Below are 21,589 nucleotides of genomic sequence, written 5' to 3'. Positions count from 1 at the left end.
CTGGTCTCAAGGGGTGCTTGGTGGGAGGATGAAACATAAGTTGAAACAGGACAAGTTCTGCCCAAGGTAAGGAAAAATATTTTCACTCCATAACTGTCAGAGAATGGACTTTTTTGCCCAGAGAAATTGTTCTCTCTCTATTTTGGAGGTTTTCAACAGCAGGCTGGATTAAGCCATGAGTAGCATGATCCAGCCTTGTAGCTTACCCAGCTCTGAGCAGAAGGGTGGACTGGAGACCCCCCCTAAGCTCTCCTCTGACCTGAACTATCCCATGATTTTCTGTTAATTAACTTCTATTGCTTTCCTCAGTTTTTTTCCTGTCTGCCTGTACTGCTGCATCCCTCTTTCTACATGGCAGCACACAGAATTTGTCTCACAGACATGATGGCTTCTTTTAAGCAGTGTGGCATTTCCCTTCCCATCCTTTCTGAGGCTCTCTGGGCACGTGTGTGTCATGTAAAGCTCATGCTAGGACTGTCTGTGAAACAAAATTTTCTCTGTGGCTGAACAGGCAGGAAGACTCAGCCTCTCACACCATAAAGACCTGCAGATTTGATAAGCAAAGAGTTCCTTTGAAACAACAAAATATATTGTGGGTTTTCCACCTTATCTCTTAATTGCATGTGCTTTTAAGCTACTGTGAAAGGTCAGTTTTTCAAGGAGTCTTTAGGACAAAGGGTCTTGAGGATGGTTGGCAGGTTTTAACTGGCTTAGGGAAGGACAGCCAACCAAATGGAAAACTGCTGAGCCTCAAAGGAAAAGGAATGAAGGAGCTGTGAAGAAAGCTGTGCAGGTAGCTCATTCCTAGCAGAAAGTGGAAGCAGAAGGTGGGAAATGAAAATGAAGTGTCTGCACAAATGCTTCACTAGTTACCTATTCTGTGGAATAAAAAGGCACCTGTACATCATCTCCAAGTTGGGCTTTGGCATTTTTGTTCCCCCATCTTACCTAAAAGATAGTTAATATTGTACAGATCACTTTAAACTTTGAATTTTGGGGCTCTTAATTGTGTGTGTGGGGAAATGCTATAAAAATGTATAGTTTGACAATCTGTAGCATTTACTAGCAGCAGCAGTGTAACAGCCTTTAGAGGGAGATGATTAAGTAGCTAAATAAATGGGTGTTGTTTGGTTTGGGGCTTTTAGCTGCAACAGTTAAGCATTGATTCTCAAAATCTTTTTTTTTTTTTGGGTCTCTTATGGACAAATGTGCAATTTCCAGAGACCCCACCTGGGGCACAGGAGTTTTTGCCCTGAGCTCAGCAGTGTAAGTGGCAGCTACTTCACCCCTCCTCTGTAAATTTTGGTGGCATTTCTGCCAACAGGTAACTCCCTGCTGTTTTTTTTTGAAGGCAAAATTGCTATGTAAAAGATCAGCTCCTAAAAGACTGTTGGCTTTTACTGGAAGCAGTAGTAGAGGAGTACAAGCTGATGAGAGGAGGTGCTCTGAGTAACCCAGCAGCCAAGGTGTGGACATTTTCTGCAGTTCTGCTGCTTATTCATACCAGGTGTTTCTCATATCATTCAAGCAAAACCTGACTTTGTTAAATGACAATTAGAACAAAATTGTTGCTTGTATCCCAAATATGTTTTAGAAGATGACCATGAAAAATTACATCATCTTCCAAGAGCAGCTGAAATGCAGTGGCTTTCTGGCTGTAGTTAGCACAGATGGCTCAACAGTTGTTTTAGTATTGTAGGTTTCCTTGATTTGAGAAAAAATCCTGATCTGTGTGACTAGCAAAGTAGATCTTATACAGCACAAACATTAAAAAGGAAAAAGATAAATCTTTGTTTCATACTTTGCTCTTGAAGACTTGACTAGTCATGAAAACCTGAGAGTAGCTGTGCTTGTAATGAAGCTCTCCCTTTGGAAGAATTACAGTGGACTATGCAAATAAACTGGTTTTCCACCATTACAGTAAACTTGAAGATTTGAGGAGATGCTCTCTTCATCTGAGACTAGACACAAATACAAGGCAATAATTTTCAATTTTGAATCAGGATTAACTGATTTTTATTTCCACTGCAAACTTCCAAATTATCAAAGATAGTTCAAGATAGCAATGTGTGGTGGTGAAAAGTGAAATTAAAAGTAAGCTGAGAACTCTTGTAGCATTTTGTAAAATTTTTTTTTTAGCTCTGAGAGAGCCTGGATAATTCCTCTGGTCCTGCTCTCTTGAAGTGATGCATAATGGGATCTACAATAATCCATCAGAAGTAATTTACCACTCCTGACAGGTTTGTTGATGTCTGGTTAGTAACCAGAAGTTACTACTATAAAATCAGAGAGCATTTAAACTCTGAAGGCTGCTTCTTGCTCTTTACTTTTCTGTGCCTGCTCATTTACTTCCACCTTGAAATAAATTCTGCATTTTATCACACCTTGTGAGTTTATATGGCATGTTAGTTCCTTCTGCTGCAGTCCCTTTTCAAAGGGGACATGGATGCTCACTTTCTGGAGGCAGAAAGTCCCATAGAAGATTTTTAAGACACCCCATTTGTTGGGCTCTCTTTACACATCCCAGTTCTTCAAAGAACCTGAGTATTTTTGGCCTGACTTCTTGGAGGTGGTAGCACATGGCCACAGCAGATGTTTTTTCAGGTGTCAGGAATGTAAATAGATATAAAATGTGACCTCAACCTCACACAACTAATCAACTGGCCTTGGTTAGGTTCTGGGAAAAATGTACCTGGACTTTACTATTGCCTTGGTTTCTTTATAAAAACTATATATATATATATATATATATATATATATATATTTCTACTCTTAATTTACTACTGTGGCTGAAAATTAATCCTGGGAAAGCACCAGCATGGTATTGTAGGAAGTAATTCAGTATTAAAAAGAAGTGATTTGTCAAGTTCAGGGAGGCAAAGCACCATTCAGCCATGGCAGGGAGCTATGGTAACCATCCACTTTGGCAAGCACATTAAAAAATATCCCCTTTAGGAGAACAGGGAGGATTTTTTTAATCTCTCTTTAAAAATAAATTAAGAAATAATGGCTACAGCATGCACATCATCCAGGAAACCAACCACATCGGGAAGGTCTAGGTTTTTCAATAAAGTAATTAATGTAAAATTAAGGAAAATATCCTAGCTGGGTGCTCATCTCTATCAAGAGAAGACAATTTGAAGGCTCAGCTTTAGAAAATCTGGTGTCTCTCTTACAGAAGTCTCGTGTCTGGAATTAGACTGTTCAAAAAAAGTCTGAAGCAAAGCTACTGAGTGTATTAGAGTAGCTATTAATGAGAAGAACAGACAGAAAACCAAAATCCAGGAAGTAGATTTTTTTGAAAGTGGACTGAGACACGTGATTTCACCAATCTCCTTTTAATGGATTAGCACTCTGGCTACTATGGTAATTCCAGATGCTTTTTTGAGCAAAAGGTGAGTTTCTTGAGGGGTTTGTTTATCTAAGGCTTTGGGAGGGCAGTCTCTGGATGGAAATAAAAGGGTCCAATGTGCCTGCTTGGCTGGGGAAGGAGCCAGTGGCTCCTTTGCTGAATAGGTTGAGGTGATGCTCCAGTGATAAAATGTTTACATGTTTGTTTTGTTTTATATATCTTAATCCCAGGCTTTACCTTCAGACATGAACAAAGCTAAGACAAAGTGCAGTTTAATCAAACAGGTCTTGCATTATCAAGAGAGAGGAGGAGCACTTATTTGTAATGGTAGAACACTTGTGGTGAAATTTCTTCTTCTAGGCAGTAGCAGACCATGGGGCTACAGAGCATCAGATGTGAACACTTCATTCAGTTTCCCTGCATTAAACATGGAGACTCCTGAAGCTGGTAATCAGGCTGGACAGGCAGGACTTTTGCAAAATAGTCTCTCTTTGGTCTTTAAATTGATTCGGGAATCATTTAAAACAGCAGAAAGTGTGTGAGAATCTCTCAGAAAAAGTGAAGATTTCCTGTGTGGGACAGAGACACATAGCTATAATAAGCTGTACTTATTGAACTGATGAGGCTAGAATAGATTTGATTTATCTTTTTGCTGTCAAGGGACTGAAGTTTCACCATAAAATTGTGAGGCAAGGGAGAAATGCAGTATGTTTTTCAACAGCTTCCCAGCAGGAGAGACCTAAAATCCTGCAGATCTGTCAAGTGGAAAAAGAAAGATGCCAGGTGGGGAAGGGCTCCCACAAGAAGGCAGGCAGGCTGTCAGAAGTTTTGCCAGAGAATACTCCATCTCTCCTTTAGAGGGAGAAGCAGCATTCCTCTTCTAGGTGGGGATGGGCTGCCATCAGAGCTGCCCTGCTAATCAAATATCCCTTTGGGCCCTTCTCCTGCCTCAGACAACAGCCAGTGTGGGATGAGTAGGAACAGTGTAAGATACAGGGCAAAAAGAAAGGGCTCTCTCACTTTAATGTCTTCTCCCAGCTTCTAAACATCCACAGCTCCGGGACATCCTGAGCCAGAGGTTGTTTCAAAAGTGTTCTGCTTAGCACACATCAGCAGACCCAGCTGCTTCTGGTTTGTTTGTGGTCTCTCTGAGCCAAGGGAAAAGCCCAATGGGAGAAACCAGCATATTTTTCACAAGCAATAGAAACCCAGACACATGGAGAGGAGCAGTGTCTGAGATTTCCTAGGAAGAGTCTATTGGAGGATGAGCAAGGATCACAGAGCAATCTTATGGTCTTTATTGTGACTTTGCTAGACTCCTGTTACTTCATATATAATTAAAACCTGTCATTTTAATAAACCAGTAAGCAATGAAGTCAGACAAAACATCAGTTTATGAACCTGTTCAGAACAGCTACTTAAATGGAACAGAGAATGCTTATTAATTTAATATTTGAATGTTCATACAAGAAGAAAACAATGGTTACTCTTTTCTGCAACATGAGATCTAAGTGCCTTCAGGCACTGGAATGTCCTGCCCAGGACAGTGGTGGACTCACCATCCCTGCAGGTATTTAAAAGGCATTTGGACCTGGTCCTTAAGGACATGGTTTAGTAGTTAGCTTATGGTGTTGGTCAAAGGTTGGACTGGATGATCTTGGATGTCTCTTCCAACCTGAAATATTCTGTGGTTCTGTGTAGTGTAGTTCTGATCCATGATGTACTTATGATCCACTTTAACTAACCTGCTGCTAAAGAGTTTTTTTTTTTCTTTTTTTCTTCCAAGCAAAGAATAGGTGAAGAGGAACTGGGAGAAAAAGTGGTACTGGAGGAAACAGATGTTCAAGTGCTGTTCAGTTTGGCTGGTACAGGTACATTTTTAGTGAATACTGTGATACTTTTCAAAGCCTTGACATCTTCTTTGGATCAAGCAAGCAAACTACCACAGGAGCAGAGCATGTGCACAGCCATCACCCCTCTAAGCTGGCTGGCTACAGACAGGTACTCTTTGCTGAGAGGTTTTTTGAGTGCTGGGTTTTTTACTGCTATGGGGGAATGAGCATCATACCTCTAGCAGGTAGCTGTGCTTACAATCTACTCTGCTGCCAGGACTCAGCTGGCTGAGCTGTGCTGTCCTGAGACAAGATGCTGGATAAATTTTATAGAGCCTGTAAGATGCTGTCCCCATGACATTGCCCTCTTTCTTAAATTAATTACAAGATAACTCTACTGAGGACTTGTCCTATAACTTCTTGCAGTTGGGATGACAACATGATCCACTACTTTAATCCCTTTTCTGGCATATATTTTTCTAATTACATCAAACATTGGCTATATGCCTTCATTTTCGTGGGTCTCTGCTGTTTACACCCAACCCTACTAATTACCTTTCATCATTAACGAGATGCCTGTGTCTAATCTAAACTTAAATGTCTTTCAGACAAGCTCCTTCATGCCTTCTCCTATGCTGCTTCTCAGGTTTCAGAGATGCTTTGTGTGAACACTCTCAAAGCTCCTGAATCATCCTTCTGTTTCCTCTGCAGAGCTCCAATCCTTCTTCCTGCCACCCCCAGCCAGGTGTCCCCTTTCTCCTCTTCACCTCCCAGCTCACCAGGCTCAGCCTTCTCCCACAGCTTTGCCCAGGGCAGCAGGGACTGCAGCCACCCAGAGGGAGAGAGCAGAAGTGATTTTATTTTTTTTTTTCCCATTTTTGAGCCCACGTTCAGTGCCAGCTGCTGGTGGTGTTGCCTGCAGTGCTCACACCAGCCCCTGCAGTCTGATTTTGGGCTGCAAGTCACTGACAAACTTTTCCAGCAGGCTGTTAAAAGGATAACCATGTTTTAGGCTGGGGTGGGGGTCTACAGACTCCCATAAAAAATGGGAGAAACCATGAATTTTCGTTGTTCTTTTACAACTTTTTAAATAATCTTTTCCTCTCCCTGCATCACTTAATTTTTCCACTTCGAAATGATAAGGAGCACATGGTCTTTTTTTCATTCAGTCTTTTCCTTTCAGTAGCTAAGACAGGGATGAATTGAAGCTTCCTTGCATTAATTGTAGGTCTTCAATAAAAAGTTTTGTCTTAAATCATTGCTCTTTTATGTTCATCCCTGCTTTCAGCATCCTGAACAGGCACCTTTGTGTAGACAGAGGACATTGTCCAATGCAGTAACAAAGTCTCACTGTGGTTTTTCTTTTCTTGGAAGGCAGTACTGTCCATTCAACCTCCAGGTGCTATTTTTCAGTAGTACCTTAATACTTCCACTAAATCTATGAAGCAGTTAGAGCTGTCATTAAACTCTTAATGATCAGAGCTATGAGATTGCTCCTGTAATGAAGAAAAGCAGTTAATTGCCCATTGTATCTCTAGACTTTACAGGATGGCAGTTTAGAAGGACTTACCCAGTGAAATTTGTAATTTACTTATTTTTTGGCTGTTTTATTGCATGAAAGCTGAGCTCCCCAGTTAACACCCATCTTCAGTCAGCTATTAGAGTCCTTCTTGTATAATCACAGAACCACAGCATGGCTGAGGTTGGAAGGGACTGCTCAGCAATAGCAAAAACATCTCTGCTTTATCTATACTGTTTCCAACAAAAACCCAATACATAGCCTCATCCCTAGCTACTGTGAAGAAAATTAACTCTATCCCAGCCAAAACCAGCACACGGGGCTAGCACAGCACCTGTCTTTAACTCCACTGCCACTTTGGTCAGGAATTTGTCACCAAGGTTCTTCAGGAATCTCCTGGGTTGCTTATGCCCTGCTGTGTTATTCCTCTGGCATTTATCAGGGGGCTTGAAGTCACCCAAGAAAGGGCTGAGAATTCCTACCTACTTCTAGTTGTCCATGGATGTTTTCATTCACTTGTTCTTCCTGCTCAGGTGACCCATAGCAGTTGCTTTCATCCCTATTTATTGGTCAGCTCTATAATCCTTACCCAAAGGCTGTCACTTGGCTCATCATCCATGCTGGGGCAAAGCTCCATGTTCTCAAGATGTTCTGTCACACAGACTCCTGGTCTTCCCAGCCTGTCCTTCCTGACAGCCTGCACCTCTCTGTTGGAGCACTCCACCACATGGGCCATCCCACCACATCTCCATGATCCCCAAAAGGTCCCAGCCCTTCAACTGTGTCAGAGTTTAACACTGTCCTGGCAATTAAACCCAGTAACAGCTGCTCCCTATTAATCTCTCTCTCCTCCCTGATAAAGAAAGGAGAGGGAATAAGGGAGAGAGACTGATGGGTTGGAAACTAAACTACACAACTTTAGTGAAACAGTAATGATAAATAGGAAAAATTACAAAATATATACAAATATACAGGAAAATTGATCCCACATTCCTCCCCCCCCTTTCCCCCAATAACTCTCACGTCACCCCCGAGGCTGCAGGGCAGCCCTGGGAAAGTCCAGGCTGGAATCCTGGAGTCAGCAGCAGTTGGGAGCTGGAGGCAGGAACACACAGATATGGGCTGGGATGGATCAGGAGCACAGGCAGAGGAATGGATGGAATCCTTCCAGGATGCTGAAGGAAACAGGGAATGGGTGAAGAAGGAAGGAAACCAGGAAGGCAGGAAAGGCAGGAAGCAGGAAACTGGCTTGACCCTTGTGATCCCTCAGATTTATCCTGAGTATGAGGTGTATGGGATGGAATCCTCTGTTTGGTCAATTCTGGCATCTCTCTTGTCTGTTCCTCCCCAAAGGAGGCTGCAGGTGGGACCTCTTTATTCCTTCTGGAGGGTAAAATGTTCCTCAGAGCGGAGCAGTGCCCTTGGCTCTGCACACCAGTCTCTAGCAGTAACTATAAACATGGAGTGGGATCAGTCCTAGGAGCAGACACTGACTGAGAAACTTGCTGTTAATTTCAGCAAGTGCAGCTACTTACAAGAGACTGAGCTGACAGCAAAAGTACAAGACAGAAAATCACCTTTATCCTGGCCCAAACCAGGACAAACTGCACACAGATCTCTAATTCCTCATGTTTATTCCCCACACTGTGTGCACGAATGTGTGCACACTTCACAGGGACACACTGGCATCCTGGTGGGTTCTCCCATCGTGGTGCCTTGCAGGCTCTTCCTTGCGAGCAGCTGAGGTGACTTTATTTAACCCTGTTTTGTCAATTTTGTGTTCCCTTTCAGTCACATCTTCCTGAGAGCTTCACTTGCCAGCCTTGCCCATCACTCCCTCTCAGGGCTGCTGGCAACTCCTTTCCCTGTCGTAATTCACATAACTTTCAGTTCCAACCTCTAGAGTAGTTCTGCAGAACTGCTTGTGCCTCCTGGAAAACCAAAACTGGTTTATTTTAAGAATGTATGATAGGGACAGGGAACTCTATTCTGTCCTTGAATATTTATGCTCACTGGAGTTGCTGTTTCTTTTCATGCTCTATGAGAAAGACCACACAATGTGTGCACTGGTGCTAAGTAAAGGTAGCTAGGAGGAATTGTCTTTTATCTTTGACACAAACAAATGTTACAAAAGTCTCTTCCAAAAAACCTGAACCACACAATAAGCTTTCAGAGACAAGAAATGGTTCACTATGTTCACGTTTATTAATATTTCTCAATAACCTTAAAAGGTCATACAGTTCTCAAGTTGTCAAACAATGGTATCTGCCACAGTGGTTGTTTCATCATCTTTCTCTCTCCTGCTTTCTCTCTCTCTCTCTCTCCACCTGAACTTACTTTCAGCTTCACCCCATGGTCTTAATGAAAACATTAAATGCATTAGGACTGAATATTTCTGACACAATGCGAATGTCACAGAAAACTGAGAAATAAATAAGGCTTTGCCCATCCTCTACAGAAATCTGTCCTTGTAGATACAAAATAATCTCTTGTTCAGGCTGACAGTAAGAGGTTTAAACTGGTGAATAACTTCATGCAGAAAGAAGGAAGGTGGTGTTACAGAAACACTTATTTCATCCAGGAGAAGCTGAAATCCTGGTGTTAAAATGCTGTGACAACCAGATTTGTTATTATTACAATCTGCAGTCTCTTAGCCTCTGTTTACTCTGGGCTAAGTGCTGCTGAGCAGTGCCCACCTTGCAGCCCTGCAGGGGAAAGTCCTTTGTCTATTCAGGGAGCACGTCCTGTACTCCCATGGTTGCTTCATCACTCTGATGCCATCACTGCTGCCAGGCCCTCCTGCCTGCCCTGCCAAGAGGAAACCTTGGAGAAAGCGGCAGAGAGACACTTCCTGACAAGGAATCTGATTTTTTAATTTATTTATTTATTAAGGGTACCTCTTAATTCTAAGCCGCCAACTCTGATTTCATTCCAGCTACCACAGGGGAGCACTCCCTGCTACCAGGAGCATCCTCTTTGTACCATCATGGGGGAAAAGTGTGTCAAGAACCTGCACAAGAGCTTGTGCATGAAGGCAAAGACCTGAAAACCCTGAGTGCTTGAAACACAGCAGCTGCAGCATGCAAACTGGAGATGCTCAGGTGCAAGTTGTGTCTCATCCTGGGTGCCCAGAGAGCCACCTGAAAGGGAAGCAAAACAGCTATTAAAAAAGTTGCTGATCAGAGGCCAGACATCTGTCAAAAACACAAGGAAGTTTAAGAAAAGTAAATCAGGTACCAAAGCTCACTCAATTTCCAGGAAGAAATACAGTTTAAGTCCTTACAAAAAAAATGAGTAAAACATGTTGGGAGAGGCTATCTGATCCAAGGGCATCTTTCAATAGGATGTTGATGTCCAAACCTGAAGGAAATATAGGTGGAATTTCCCAAGTTAAAATTAGAAAACAGCAATAAAACTACACCAGGATGCAAAATAAAACCAACAAAGTGCCAAGGGTTGGAACGGAATGCTGCATGGTATGAAATAAGCACTGAAATGAAGAATGAGAAGAATGGAAGTTAAAAGGTCAAAGGAGGAGTCTGCAAAAGGCAGGCAGAATGCATCAGTGGGGAGCAGGTATAGGGCTGCAAACCTATTTCTCAAAATCCCAAAGATGAGGACTGAAAATGCTTCCCAAGAAACTAAATAAATGTATTTTGTACAACGTTAAATAATTATTTTTCAGACATTAATAGGAGAGCTGTGCCAAGAGACTGGAACATCTTACTGGCTGAAATCTTAATACACATTTATCAGGCAGTGAGGTGTTCATGTGCAGAAAGAAAAAAATGAGAAAAATTTAGCCTTGTTCAACATGATTCATAATGTACTGCACAGAAATAAGTCCCCAGGCACAAGTGATTTTAAAAGCAAAGATAAAGGAAAATCTTGGAAATAAATAGCTTACAATTGTTCTAAAGAAGAAAGTATTTATCCTGTGCTTGTAAACATGCCAGAGCTTGTTAGGAGGAAGTGTACCTTAGGTAGACATGTACTCACAGACATGATGACCAACCTAGAAATATTTTAAAGGTGTGAGAAGAAAATTGCTGTAGTGTAAGATGTAGTTGTACTGCCAAAAAAAAAAAATAAAAAAAAAAAATTCTATGAATGTTTCTTTAGTAAAAACATAAAGAGGAATTTGATACATAGAACAGCAAAGAAAAGCCTGTTAAATGGCATAGTTCATACAGAAAATCAAGTTGTAAAACCTTGCATAGCTTTTAGCTCCAGGGACAAATGCAAAATAAAAGTGGTTAAAACTGTGCACTGTTGGCCTCAAAAGAAAAGTAAATCAGGTAACAAAGCTTACTCAGTTTCCAGGAAGAAATACAGTTTAAGTCCTTACAAAAAAATGAGTAAACATGTTGGGAGAGGCTATGAATGTATATATACAAGTACATCAAAGAATGTGAAATGTAAAAAAATAATAAAGACATGGCCAAGAAAAGTTTGTAATGGTAACTGTAGAATCTTAAGATCTGTGTTTGAAAATGGCCCAGAGTTTCTTGCATGTGCTTGAGAGAAATTTTGCCCCAGTTTGCATTAGTTCCAGGTTGGATTTTTTCAATGTATTGAACAAATTTTTTTATATTTGTAACCTCATTTTTGAAAAACAACCTATAAGTAGTAACTGGTAGGTCTGTGATGCCAAACTCAGTGTGATCACTGCTTTTAAACAGTACCCAATTTGATTATTAGAAGTCAAACATTTTGCAGAAGGATGTGACTGTACCCATTTTTCTATTGAATACAGAGTATCCACAGTCCAGTATTCCTGTGTAAAAAATACAGACATTTTATAATACTAAAGATTGAAGCCCAACCTCTTAGTTAGCACAGATTAAAATATTTGAAATTAGGAAGTTTTCAACAAAAAGCTGAGAACTGGACGTCCTTACAATACAATGTGCAGTATTAAAAATGTGAATATTGTTACTTGGGAAAAATAAAACTGAAGATGTTCTAGAAAACAGGAGACTTGAGGCAGTGGCAAACAAGGTGGGTAAGACTGGAGGCTTTTCCAATTTTTCTTCAAGTTCCTGTGAGTTCATTATTGAATGTGATCAGGTATATAAAAGGAACAGAGTACATTTGAATTCCTTCACAAAAAGGAGAAAGGGGGAAAAAAAGAGAAGTATGAGATTTTACAGTAAAATACAGGACAGGCTGTTAGAATTTGACATCTTTGAGGGACAGCAGTGAGCCAAACATTGTAGAAAGCAAGTACTGGGAGCTGGAGAGTCATGAAATGATGTTTGAAAATGCCTTATGTAATCTTTTTTTTTTTTTTTTTTTTTTTTTTTTTTTTTTTTTTTAATAGAACACAGAGTTGAAATGGTAATTGTCCCTTTGTCCCTTTCTGAAACTGGAATGATCAACCCAGAACAGCCACACCTGTGAGACAGTGCAAGCAAGGTATACTGAGTTTCTATCAGTCCCTCAGTCTGTTATAAGCTCCTTCTTCACTTCTACAGTCTTTTAATCCTCTGTTAAAATTCCAAGTTTTTGATTCAGAGTTCAGAGGTTTTGATGTGACGGACTAGAGGGTGCCATAATTTATACAGAAAATAATGAAGAGAAACAGAGTTTAAGATTATATTGTGTTTGTCTAATTAGTTTATCCATGTGTATTGATTGTAGCAGTGTGGTGAACGTGTTATTTCTGGCATAGCTCCTCATACTCTCCTCTTTTCCAGTAAAGCAGTGGGAGTGAGTCACTGAACAAACAAGACAAGAAAAAAAAACAACAAAAGAGAGATTTTAAATTTGAATTGGAAACTGAACACTTCAGAGGATTAACTCAAGGTCTGCTAGGAGCTGAATGAAAAGAAAGTAAGTATGGCACAGCAGTATGATTGTTTCCTTTCACTGTTTAACTTTCTCCAGCAAATGAGATTAAAACTCCAACAGCAGATATGAAATCTTGTTGGGAAGGTTGCTTTTCAAAAGTTATTAACTCAGTCCACAGAAGAGAGAACAAGGGCTCGTGAGCATTTAATGGGAAACCAAACCCTTTAACATCAACACAGCAGTCACTGCAGCACTGCAAGGATGCTCAGGACCTTCTGCCAAACACATTGTGAGGACTGTTGCAGACCCAGAGAGTTACTCAGTGCTTTTCAGACACATGAAGATAAGTCTAACAGTTATACACAGATAAATTCCATGGTTTTAAATCTTCAGGTCCTCAAGTACATTCTTGCCAAGCTGTAGGCAAAAGCCTGGCCTTTCCTGTTTTATTATTTCATATATACTTAATTAAAATAGGAGAATACCTTTAAACAAAATCATAAACTTTCTTCTTCCCCAGTTTCTCAGGCAGTGGCTCATGTATTTGACTACACAGAGTTTGCACACCCTCCCTGCTCTTCTGCAAAGGTTGGAGTCTTCCATCTGGCAGAAAAATTTTTGTGAAACTTTTGGGGATAAGGAGGGGAAACCTTCTCTGCATCTCTTTGAAGGGATTCTTGCACTCCCTCCTCCCCACAACATGCTGGCATCTAGGGCAGTGCAAAATAGATATGTGCAAATATATGTAAACAATATATATATATAAAATTTAGAATAATTTATATTTTTATAATCATTTTATAATAATTTATAATACTTATCTATATGTATAAATGATAATGCAAATTATATTAGCCTGCCTTTTCCTAACAATCAGCCTGCCTTCCCTTTTCCCCAGAAAGCTCCATCCTCATGTCATTGCCAGTTTCCCTCAGGAGTTCTGGCTAATGCTTCAAGAAGTTGCTGCTCTTTTCCCACCAGGAGTCAGTCCCTGGCTCTAGATTTTGCCATTTCCACTCTCTGTCTCCAGTGGGTTTATGGCAATGAGTGCAGCAAAATCAGACTCCATGTGGGCCATCTCACATCTTCCTGCTGATCCCATCCACTCCTTAGAGGTGCAGCACGTGGTCCAAAGCAGCTTTTCCACAAGACTGAAGCTTCCTTAGATGAGGATGCTGTGGCATGGTGGCTTGCTCCTCCTGCAAAAAAGCAAGCAAAAAACTGATGAGTAAAGGCCACCTTAAGCATAAAAATCAGCTGCAGAGTAGTCGAGGGGCACTCCCTGGCTGTGGCAGTGGTCAGGGTGAGCTGGGCTCCTTGGCACAAACCAGAGAGAGTTTACTTGTTCAGTAAGTGCTGACAGGCCTGGGCTGTTAGCCTACGTTTTCAGTGCAGTGTAAGGTGATAAAACTGTATCACTCTTGGCAGGATGTAGTTAAGGTGGCTGCCTTCATACAAATCTCCTTCCTAATTACCAAAAATGCAAGTTGTAAACGTAGAGTGGAATCTGAGAACAGGTTGCAGCATGGCTGTATTGTATGGGATTGTTCTGAGTTAACATCAGAAAGCTGTTGGTAAACTTAGTTTTACTACAAAGCAGAGGAAAGGCATGAAGACATGCTGGATGAAAACCAGTCAGCATAGCTGACCCTAAGAGCTGGCAATGCACAGTGTAAATACAAGTTGATTTAACCCATCAGTTTGTACATCAAAAGGCTATGGAAAATGTCCCAGGAGAGTCAGATATGCAGATATCCCCCTGCCTCTGAAATGGACATAATGGCTATGCTGACATTAAGGAAAGGACAGAGACTTGCTGAGGTTATGTGTCTAGGAAAAACCTGTCCTCTCATGTGGGGCCAGGTGGAGATGGTAAGGAGCAAAGGCCTGAATGACTGTTACCAGAAATTATATGGGTGCTCTACTTCATTTGTGTATGAGGGTCAGAAAGATTTATCAGAAATTTAATTTAATCAGAAAGATTCATAGAATCATAGAATGGGCTGGGTTGGAAGGGACCTCAGAGCTCATCAAGTCCAACCCTTGATCCACTCCCGCTGCAGTTCCCAGCCCATGGCACTGAGTGCCACATCCAGGCTCTTTTGAAATATCTCCAGGGATGGAGAATCCACCCCTTCCCTGGGCAGCCCATTCCAGTGTCTGATCACCCTCTCCAGAAAGAAATTCTTTCTAATGTCCAACCTAAACCTCCCCTGGCACAACTTGAGACCTCTTGTGCCCTCTTGTCTTGCTGAGAGTTATCAGATTTCCTTAGCTCACCCTTCATTGCAGGGGGTTTGAAGAGACCTCTAAAGGTCTCTTCCAGTGCAAACCATTCTCTGGCCAAATCTCTGTGAACTTGCCTGAATCTAGTGAGTGCACTGATCCCTTCTCAAGGAGATAACTTATTCTGAGTCTCAGGGAGAAGTTCTCTTTTGTTTTTCTGAATCCTCCAGATGACAGCCCTATCTTCAGTTTCACTCCCATCCCCCTTCCCCAGTTTTCCCAGCTAACACTTCTACTGGCAGTGAAACATCTGTGACCCTTCCTGAGGCTTTAACACCTGGAACAATTGTTTAGATGAAAATTTTGTTATGAACCAAAGATATCTATTGTTTAATATTTCTAATATTAATATATTTTGTTGTTCACATCAGATTTGTGGTGAATGAACCAGTTTGTTCTGGGACTTTGTCAAATCAATGACAAACATAAAGCTGATGGAAATGGTCAATTTATATTGCAAAAGAGAAACAAAGATATTTTCCTCAGCTGTCTTTAAGCACCCTTATGTTGCATTATAAAGCTTTGAGAGTAGAAATACGTGGGCTCACAAGAAGTGTCCCTGGGCTTTTGTCCCCTTACCATTCATACAGCTCAGTGAAATGTTCCCAGTGTATGAACACAAACACTTTACAAGCTGTAGTAATACTTTACGTGGTACCTTCTAACTCACTGTGCTTCAGTTTTTCAACACTTGACAAAGCTGTGGATTATGTGCTCTGGATAACTGTCCCATTTTGAGTGTGTGTGTGGATGGACCAGATGACTTTCAGAGGACCCTTCAGACCAACTCTTATTTTTTTGTTTTTGTGATTGTCTTTGATTAGGTCTCAGCACAATGGCAACAAGTGAGCAGAGAACACAATATTCCAAACAAAGAGATTTATCAGGAGAGTTTGTTCTCTTTTTAGACAAAAAATGGAGATATAGTTGAGGCAATGAAGAGGCTTGTTCTTAAAAAAAAAAACAATGAACCAGTTTTGTGGGTCTTCTTGGTTGGAAGTTAAAACTAGAACAGATTTAATAGAAGAAGGGAGTAATAGTAAACCATGGGATAATAATGAAAAAATATACAAATACATACACAACCCAATTCCAATTGAGTGTGGCTGGAAATGAGAGGGAATATTGACTCTGTTCTGCCTTCTGGATCCCTGGGGATACTAAACACCCTCTATCTAGGTCCTTATACTGATACCATAAAATTAGGCTGTGCTTCCTCATACCATAACATGGGTAGATAAAATTTGCTCACCTATGCTGTATTCATACTAAATAAATGAGGGAATAAAAGATGACACTAATTTCTGACAGCAGCATTCTTGCTTCTGTCACAGCGAGTAGAGAACTGTCAGAAGCTTTCTAAAGTTACCAGACTGGCAATTGCCAGCACTATTTTAATTACTGCAGTTGAATCAGAGCTGATTGAACTTTTAAAAGCTGAACCCCATCCATACATTTCTGTAAAAACTCTCCTCCCTTTGCTCTGGAAATTTCAGTGCTCTGATTTCTTAGCGACAAGAGAAATCAAATTGTTCATTACTTTAACTTCAGCAGGGTGGACTCAGGCTTAGCTTCCTCTGGAGTCTACAGGGGTCCATGCAAGGCAGTTACAGGGTATTTATCCCTTTTTCCGTGGCATTCATATCTTGCATGTCCCAAATCTTCTGCCCAGCTGTCACAGCTTAGCAGTTTGGGAGGGCCACAAACCCAATGAGATAATTCCTCTTTATTCCCACCAAGGGAAGATAAAAGGTCAAAGGACCTTAAGTTGGATACTGGAAAGAACTGGATAAAGATTTTTACTAAAGGGAAAGGTAATAACATAAAGGATAAAGTAACAAAGGATACAAACACACACACACACCTATATATATTTATGTATATATACACACACAGCGTATGTTTCCCCATGAGCTGGGGGTACCAAACAGCAGCACACTCAGCACGCAGTGGGAGAAAAAAGAGGGAGGAGCTGCTGACTTTCTGATCCTTTATGGAGTTTGGCAGGAAATGGGAGGGAAAAGATCCCTCCCTTTGTGTTCCGCCCCCCTGCTAGTCCGAAAGCCCTCCTGGTTCCTGCTGTTCAAACGATGGTAGCAGGTGAGAAATGCATTTTCTTCATCTCTTGTAAAATACACACTTGCTGGTGTATTCACATCTCTATTAATCACAGGATCTTGACATAGTTATGCCTCCTGATTTGATTGAGAAATGCCTATAGAACTGGAAAAAAAGTACAGTAAATCTGTATTCTTCTGAGAGTTTACTGTCTGTGCTCCAGGTTTTTGGAAGCATTTTTCTAGCTTTTATTTGCACCAAGGATGAAATTGTCCTTGTCTGTCCCTGGCCACTGATCTGCACACTGTGTGGTATTCACCATCAAGCATGAAAAAGCAGCAAACGTGGTGTGTGTGAGGGTGTCCATAAACCTTCCACCACAGAACAGAATTTTGGTCCCTGCTGTAGGTTACCAGGGCAGAACAAATCTCCTTTGTGTGTGGATGGTCCTCCTGAGGCAGCTCCAGGGCTGTGTAGGCTGGGGCTGAGACCAGCACGCTCTGCAAGACAGAGAGAACTTTTCTCCCCCAGGAAACTGAAAAGCAGAGCTGACCCTCTGATGTAGAGGGCTGGATCTAATTAACTCTGGTCCTAGTGGAGAAGAAGCACTGAGAACCAAGAAAACCAAATCACAGGAAAATAGGGCAGGAGGCCCTGCAGATCAACCATAGAACCCCCAGCCCCATAGGCAAAGAATCTGCAGCCTGCTTGAACAGTCTCCTACAGGGGGTTCTCAACATTATCACTATAATTTTATTTCTAATATCTAACTGAAGTTCCTTGCTGTACAGACATGTTGTTTCCCATTCTTTCCCCACACAGGAGATTATTTCCATTTCACAGAATCATCATTGCCCAGGTGGCCAAGAAGGCCAATGGCATCCTGGGCTGGCTCAGGAACAGCGTGGCCAGCAGGTCCAGGGAAGGGATTCTGCCCCTGTACTCAGCCCTGGGGAGGCCACAGCTTGAGTCCTGTGTCCAGTTCTGGGCCCCTCAGCTCAGGAAGGAGATTGAGGTGCTGGAGCAGGTCCAGAGAAGAGCAAGGAGGCTGGGAAGGGATCCAGCACAAGTCCTGTGAGGAAGGGCTGAGGGAGCTGGGGGTGTTGAGGCTGGAGAAGAGGAGGCTCAGGGGAGACCTCATCACTCTCTCCAACTCCCTGAAAGGAGGTTGGAGCCAGGGGGGGGTTGGGCTCTTTTCCCAGGGAACTCTCAGCAAGACAAGAGGGCACAAGAGGTCTCAAGTTGTGCCAGGGGAGGTTTAGGTTGGACATGAGAAAGAATTTCTTTCTGGAGAGGGTGATCAGACATTGGAATGGGCTGCCCAGGGAAGTAGTGGATTCTCCATCCCTGGAGATATTTCAAAAGAGCCTGGATGTGGCACTCAGTGCCATGGGCTGGGAACTGCAGCGGGAGTGGATCAAGGGTTGGACTTGATGATCTCTGAGGTCCCTTCCAACCCAGCCAGTTCTATGATTCTATGATCATGGTTGGAAAGGACCTTCAAGGACCATCAAGTCCAGCTGTCAGTCCTACACCACTGTAACCACTAAATCATCTCCCATGGTACTTTCTTTGCAAAAGTACCTTTTACATAATTGAAGACAGTTGTATTTCATCTCAGTCTTCTTTAAACCTATTAACCTCAGCTTTTACATTTATTTTTTAAGGTCATAGCTTTTGGATGTCAATTTCCACCTCTTTCCTGAGTTCTCTGTGCTTTGATAATGTCTTTCCTGAAGGGCTTTGTCCAAACTTGAACCAAATATACAAGAATCTCAGCAAATCTTTCCTTTATTCTTGTTTGGAAAACAGCTTAAGATTCTTTTTCTCTGACCTTCCCTCAGTTTTCAGCTGCAACAAGAATAAGCAGATTGTTGCCTCAAACATTGCAGTGCAGGAATATTATATACAATATTCATTATTTTTATGCAAACCCTTCAGTGTGTACCCTAATAATGTAACACTAGAATTTTGTCTTAGTCATGGTTTGTTTGTGGGGCAGTAGCCAACTTTACAACTATTCTGCAATGGAACATGGTTCCCTTGGCCCATCTAGACTGAGGAAATTGCATCTAGAAAAAAGCATGATTATAATATCCAGCATACTGAGATTCTTATTAAATAAGATTAATTTTGTAATTAGTGAGAACTAGTTGGAGTATTAAGTTTTGGAGAATCTATCATTAGTTTCATAGCTCTTTCCTTTTCCTGTGGATGGTGTTTCAGATGAACATCCATATTATTCCTTTAGCCAAACAGCAGAGAGAACATCTGTGCCAATACCAATACACTTTGCTTCCTGCTTCTTCATGTGCTCTGCTTTACATAAGCTCATTTCCTGGTCTTAATTGCATTTTCTTTACTTGTGTTGAGGTTGTTCCTGTTATGGTGTGAGGGCTAAGATTTTACCTGACTGGAAGTCATGTGTCACACCTTTGATTGGGCTTTGTCATGAGATTTATGCCTTGTGTGCCTTGTCACTTGAAGCATACTGTACTGGCTTTTTGGTGACAGCTAAGGAATTGCCCTTTTGCAACTGCAGATTTATATTTGAGGATATTTTATATCTCAGGGTTTCCCAATGCCATTGCAGAGCAAGAAGTGGCTTCACTATTCCAGAGAAGCCATCATATAATTTCTAAGTATGTGACTCAGCAAACAAAATATTTCCTGAATGATGGCCCACAGAGTAAACTCCAGAAAAAAAAAAAATTGAGGAAAAAACTGCTTCTTAGATTGTCTAACCCTGAAATTTCATCAAACTTTATTACTTTTTCAGCCTTTTAGTAGAAATGTCCAACTATTAATGAATAATATGGACTTTTCAGCAGAACAGTGTCTTCTGGGCATGCAGTCTAGTGCTTGTAATTATAGGAAACTGAGAAGAGTTCCATAGGATGTAAAAGTCTTTCAGGTACACCAGAAAGGTCTGTGGAAGGAACAGGAAACTGCCAGAAATGACCAACCCCATGTAGAAATAATGGATCATTGTGTGTTTTTTTACCTCTTCCATGAATAATCCTGAGAAACATGATAATGACAGCTACAGAGTGAAAACCTTTAATGTAAAACTTGTCTCACTTATCAGCTAAGCCACTGAAAATACTGTGTTTTGAACAAAGACAGTTTTACATTATTATTGTGAGACTACCCTGATAAACTTTAAACCATTTCTGCATACACTGGTAGATGCTTCTGGAGATTAAGAAGTAATCTATGTGCTCTCACCTAAATCAGGAGTCAGAATATTGTTGTCTGTGAAAGTAATTCAGGTGTTCACTAATTGCCAGAGTGCTATTTGAACTGCAGAGAAACCCTTCTGTATTGTGTTGGTAGTTCCCCAAGATAATTGTATCTTAAACTTCATGAACTTAAAATTTCTGACTAAATTTCTGACTAAAATTTCTGACTACAAAATCTCAGAATTTAGTCCGTAGAATAACGACAGTAAAAATGTCTTGAAATTTCCTTTTGGAAGGTCTTTCTTTAATAAGTTGGATGTTCCTAGTGCTTTGTCCCATGAGAAAAAGTAGACAAATAAAGAATAGGAACAATTTTTCAATTACAAATGTCAAAGTATAAGTGAACTGTACAAGTGAAATGGAGCACCCATGGACACATAAATATGTATACAGAACAGAAAAGGTACAGGAACAGATTTATTTCTCCCTAATTGCAAGTAAACATTAAAAATTCATAATCATTAAGAAAATGTTAGAATGTGAAACAGAGGATTTACTGAATGACCCCATGTGGAGGTTTGAAAACAGCCTTTAAGGTTTGAATCAAAAACTTGCTGTACTTATCATTCTTGGTTTCTTCTCTGAAACAAACCCTAGCATAAGAGAAATCTTATCTGATACTTCCTGCTGTATGTTTGGCACAGTTTCTTGCTCTACCTGTTTATTTGCTACAGGAAAATGTATGACTTTTGGGGGGAATGAGGTTTTGGGTGCCTACTGAAATGCAGATAAACTCCTCTTTATTAGAGGAACTGTATTAATTGCATTAAGAATATACTAGAGGAATCTTAAATGGAATAGATTGCTATTTAGGTAGAAAGAGGTTATCAAATGGATGTTTAGAAGAATATATTAAGTAGCACAAGTGAATGGCTGTGTATATGGTTATGGTATAAATATCCAGAAAGGCAGAAACAAAATTTAGTTATGAATTTCTGAAGTTCAGAGGGAGTTTTGGGTAATTTTGAGAAGTCTGGGAAGTTTGTTCAGGGTGTCATATTAGGAAGTTTGCTATATCCAGGCTTGAACAAGATGCTTATACATCTACTTTTCAATTCATAAATCCTGTTTATGTATGGGTAAGCAAGCAAAACATTCCACAAATGTTCTTTTGAAAATCTGTGATGTTCAGTTACAATGCACTGATTGCTAATGCTCTTTTGGTTTCTGTCAGCACACAGCAAGGAGAAATTAGGTTGCAGATTGCAACTGCCCCCTATGCAGGGGGTTAATTCCTCCAAAGAAAGGAAACACTGTCAAGGAGAGTTTTGCCTATACCAGCCAAGGCTGGAGTCTTTGGTATCTTTCATCTGTTAGTACTTGAAGATTATAAATGCTCTAAGATCCTCAGACCTACCCTCTTCTACCTCTCTTGAGGCTATGAAGAAAAATGCCTTTTGTTCCTTTTTGGTAACATATTCACGTATTTTAGCCTCTACTAAAGAAGACTAAATTAAAATTCCAGGTGAAGAGAAATATCCCTAAATATCAGGTGCATATCCCAATT

Source organism: Heliangelus exortis, chromosome 5, assembly GCF_036169615.1.
Source record: "Heliangelus exortis chromosome 5, bHelExo1.hap1, whole genome shotgun sequence".
Taxonomy (NCBI): Eukaryota; Metazoa; Chordata; class Aves; order Apodiformes; family Trochilidae; genus Heliangelus; species Heliangelus exortis.
This window is presented reverse-complemented; position numbering follows the sequence as displayed.